This window comes from Zingiber officinale, unplaced genomic scaffold, assembly GCF_018446385.1.
Source record: "Zingiber officinale cultivar Zhangliang unplaced genomic scaffold, Zo_v1.1 ctg253, whole genome shotgun sequence".
Lineage (NCBI taxonomy): Eukaryota > Viridiplantae > Streptophyta > Magnoliopsida > Zingiberales > Zingiberaceae > Zingiber > Zingiber officinale.
This window is the reverse complement of record NW_024589924.1, coordinates 160953-166144: the sequence shown is the minus strand read 5'-3', so window position 1 is coordinate 166144 and position 5192 is coordinate 160953.

Genomic DNA, 5192 nt, shown 5'->3' with positions numbered 1-5192 from the left:
AATTAATTATTATGTATCTGATGCATGTTTAATAGTTAATTAATTAATTAGTGCCTTAACGATTAGATTAGATCTAAGTCGTGCACATGATGCACCCTTGCGATTAGATTAGATCTAAGTCGTGCACAAGATGCATCCTTCTCGATTAGATTAGATCTAGATCGAACCAACTCTAAATGCCTAACCGTGCCGTGATACCTATCACTACCTCGATCACATGTATTGTTGAATCTGCCAAAGCAGAGCAATACATATTATCTTGGTAGGGTACGGAGGGACAATCTTGGTCCCGCCTATCAACGCATGGGTGAATACGAACTCAATTAGATTGAGTATTCCTAGTTACTCGGTTGGATCGAGTCAACTATAGGCATTATTCCAACGGTTGGAAAAGATAGGTCAAAATCACATCTATATTATCTCTCGGGCGTATTAGCCAAAGCTAACTCGAGTTTTAATATAAATGCGGATATTGATTCTATAAACAAGAGTTGCATAGAGATGTAATTGGTAATCGTTACCTACCGATCATACTAAGCCTTGGGCGTATTAGCCAAAGCTAACTCAAGGGTTAGTATGATGTGGATCTTGTCCCACAAGAATTATAGAATTCAGTGGGAGCATCATTTAATTAAAGGCCTAATTAAATGATTTTAAAAGAATATGATATTTATTTCTGCAAATTTTTCTGTTGTAGATAACCATGACGTCAAATACGAACACTTTCTCCCTGCGATTTGTCCTTGAGAAGGACAAGCTCAACGGAGCAAATTTCCTGGACTGGTACAGGAACTTGAGAATAGTTCTCACCCAGGAGCGTAAGCTGTACGTTCTGGAGCAGCCCATTCCGGAGGCTCCTCCTGCCAATGCCCCGCGAGCCGACAAAGATGCTTACAAGAAGCATCAAGACGACGCATTAGATGTGTCCTGTCTAATGCTCGCGACCATGAACTCAGAGCTTCAGAAGCAACATGAGTTGATGGGCGCTTTTGATATGGTTGAGCATCTTCGCCAACTATATCAGGGACAAGCGAGGCATGAGAGATTTGAGATCTCGAAGGCACTGTTTCAGTGCAAGATGTCAGACGGGGCTCCTGTAGGTCCTTATGTACTCAAGATGATTGGGTACATAGAGAACCTACAAAGACTGGGGTTCCCACTTGGCCAAGAGCTGGCCACTGACTTGATCTTGCAGTCCTTGCCGGATAGCTATAGTCAATTCGTTCTGAACTATAACATGAACGAGATTGACAAGCCACTGCCCGAGCTACTTAGTATGTTACGAACTGCTGAGATTAACCTTAAGAAGGTTAAGCCCATTCTGATGGTTCAGAAGCACAAGGGCAAGGGCAAGCCCAAAGGTAAGGGAAAGTCCCAAACCAAGGGCAAAGGCAAGGCACTGAAGCCTGAAGGAGGGGTCGCCAAGGATGCTACCTGCTTCCACTGCGGTCAGACCGGGCACTGGAAGAGGAACTGCAAGGTATACTTGGAGGATCTTAAGAAGAAGCGAAGTGAGACTTCCACTTCAGGTATATATGTTATAGAAGTCAATCTATCTATTTCTACATCTTGGGTATTAGATACTGGATGTGCTTCTCACATTTGTATTGATGTGCAGGCGCTGAGAAATAGCAGAGCATTGACAAAGGGCGAGGTGGACCTACGAGAAGGCAATAGAGCACGGGTTGCTGCTGTTGCTGTAGGGATTTACTTTCTATCTCTGCCCTCTGGGCTTGTACTAGAGTTAGTCGATTGTTGTTATGTGCCTGCTCTTACTAAGAACATAGTTTCAGTTTCTTGTTTAGACAAGAAAGGATACTCTTTTATAATAAAAGACAAATGTTGTTCTGTTTATTTGAAAGATATGTTCTATTGTAGTGCACCACTAATAAACGGACTCTATATTCTAGACCTTGAGAGCCCTATCTATAACATTAGTACCAATTGGTTCAAGTCAAATGACATGAACCAAACATACCTCTGGCACTGTCGCTTAGGTCATATAAATGACAAGCGCTTATCCCAGCTCCATAAGAATGGTATGCTGGACTCATTTGATTTAGAATCATATGAGATATGCGAGTTATGCCTACGAGGCAAGATGACCAAGACCCCTTTAGTGGGCATAGCGAGAGAGCAACTGATTTGTTAGGACTCATACATAGTGATGTATGTGGCCCTTTCAATGTCGCTGCTAGAGGCGGTTATAGATACTTCATCACATTTACTGATGACTTCAGTAGATACGGTTATGTGTACCTGATGACACATAAATCTGAATCCTTTGAAAAGTTCAAGGAATTCAAGAATGAAGTACAGAACCAGCTTGGCAAGAGTATTAAAATACTTCGATCAGATCGAGGTGGTGAATACTTAAGCCATGAGTTTCGTGACTATCTAGCTGAGTGTGGGATTCTATCCCAACTCACTCCTGGAACACCACAGAGGAATGGTGTATCCGAAAGGAGGGATCACACCCTATTAGATATGGTACGATCTATGATGAGTCACACAGATCTTCCAACATATCTCTGGGGTTATGCTCTAGACACGGCAGCTTTCATTCTCAACCGAGTTCCATCCAAGGCCGTGATAAAGACACCATATAGGATATGGACTGGGAGAGATGCCCAGGTGTCTTTCATGAGGATTTGGGGTTGTGAGGCTTACGTACGACGTCAAGTCTCAAACAAATTAGGACCCAAATCTGACAAGTGCTATTTCATCGGATATCCCAAGGAAACTAAGGGATATTACTTCTACATTCCCAGTCAGCACAAGGTAGTTGTGGCAAAGACTGGGGTCTTTCTAGAAAGACTAGTGGGAGCGCGTTCGATTTTGAAGAAGTTCAAGATGCGAACAATAGCACTGATGCCTCGATGGAAGTTGAACTGGAACAACAAAGTGTTGTGGATGATGTTGTTCCACAAGGAGTTGAGGAACAACAACCAGTTCAAGTAGACATACCTCTTCGCAGGTCTGATAGGGTACATCGTCAGCCTGAGAGATATTCATTTCTCATGTCTGACCATGATGACGTTGTGCTCAAAGAGGATGAGCCTAACACCTATCAAGAAGCTGTGATGAGACCAGATTCCAAGATATGACGGATGGATATCAAAAACCACGTTTCTGAATGGAAACATACTCGAGGATGTGTACATGACACAACCTGAGGGTTTTTGTAGTTCCACAACCATAGGATCTATCATGTATGCCATGTTATGTACTCGACCTGATGTCTCGTATGCTATGAGCATGACGAGCAGATACCAGTCAGATCCAGGTGAAAGTCACTGGATAGCGGTCAAGAATATTCTTAAGTACTTGAGAAGGACTAAAGAATATTTCTTGATATATGGAGGCGATGATGAGCTAGCTGTAAAGAGTTACAGTGATACTAGCTTCCAGACCGACCAGGATGATTAAATCGCAGTCGAGGTTCGTGTTTTGCTTGAATGGTAGTGCTATGAGCTGGCAGAGTTCACAGCAGTTCTACAACGTTTCCATCTCATTCGAGAGATTATCGATAGAGGAGATGTGAAGATTTGCAGAGTACTTACAGAGGCTAACATTGCAGATCCCTTGACCAAGGCTTTGGCACAGAGGAAGCATGACGGTCACACTAGGTCTTTAGGCCTTAGAGGCTATACTGATTGGCACTAGTGCTAGTGGGAGATTGTTAGTTAGAGCCCTAGAGCCAATCATTTGATGATTGTATGGACTCATGTATATCATATTCTTGTATATTAAGAAAGGCATTTGTTTGGTTATTATACTTAATTGTATTAGTGTCAAATAGACTAAGTATAATAGCGTCCTTGAGTAGAAAGTTCATACCTATATCAATCGATTAGTTGAATCGATAGTGAGATGATATAGGGAACACTACTCTAAATCATTCCTAGTCGAGTATTAACATTCAGGACAATGTTAATGCAATAAGACTAGCATGTAGGTCAACTCGATGACTTGATCTCACAAGTCATGGATATGGAGATATCAAGTTGACACATGGGTATGCATTGGAGAATATATACTGAATGACCCGCCATGAGAAAGTATCATGGATCGTTATATGAGTGTCATATACTTTCTCATGTGGCTATTAGTATGACTATTAGTCCTTAGACCTGAAGTCACCATGGATCCCTACATAAGGAGTTATGTACTTTGGTTTCGTCAAACGTCACCCGTAACTGGGTGGACTATAAAGGCGATTACTAGGTATATAACGAATTATGTAGAGGGATGTGAGTGATGTAGATGGGATCTATCCCTCCCATATAATGGGAGCGACATCGGTATTCTTGATAGAGTGAGACCACTAAGTGCATGGCCATGCCCAAATGAGTCAACATTAGATGTTGAGCTAATTTGATCGAGTGAGTCTACTTGGAGTTCAAGATTTAGATTGATTAGAGGATGACACGGTCTATGCCTCACATTGATCAATCTAGATGTATAGGATAGAAGGACATTTGTCACATATTGTGAGGAGTCACAATTAGTAGTCACAAGGTGATGTTGGATCTCAACATTCTTGTAACTTGGGTAGTAATGATGTGTTGCTAGATACCGCTCATTACTTATGCTCCTAAATGGGTTTAGGGCATTGCCAACGTTACAAGAACCTATAGGGTCACACACTTAGGACAATTAGATGGAGATTTGGTTCATATGATGAACCAAGAGGATTAGATTCATTTGATGAATCATATTGGATTAAGAGTAATCCAAATTGGGCTAATTGAGTTGGACTCAAGTTGATTCATGTATTTAATGAGTCTAATTTAGATTATGACTCATTAAATCAACTTAATTTAATGAATTAGATTCATTATATTAAGTTGGCTTGAATCATATGGTTGGATTAGATCAACCATGAGAGAGATTTGATCAAGTTTGACTTGATTTGAGAGGAAGAGAAAAAGTCATGTTTGACTTGACTTTTTGCCACATCACTAGTGAGTTGGCAAGATGTGGACCAATAGGATTGCTCCACATCATCAATGTGTGACACCTCATGGAGGTTACAAGCCTCCATAGCATTTAATGTGGCCGGCCCACATTAAATGAAGAGGTTACACTAGTTGCCATGTCATTTAGTGAGGTGGCAAGATGTGTACCAATAGTGTTGATCCACATCATCCTAGAGTGCCACCTCATGGGGGTTACAACTCTTAATGGTT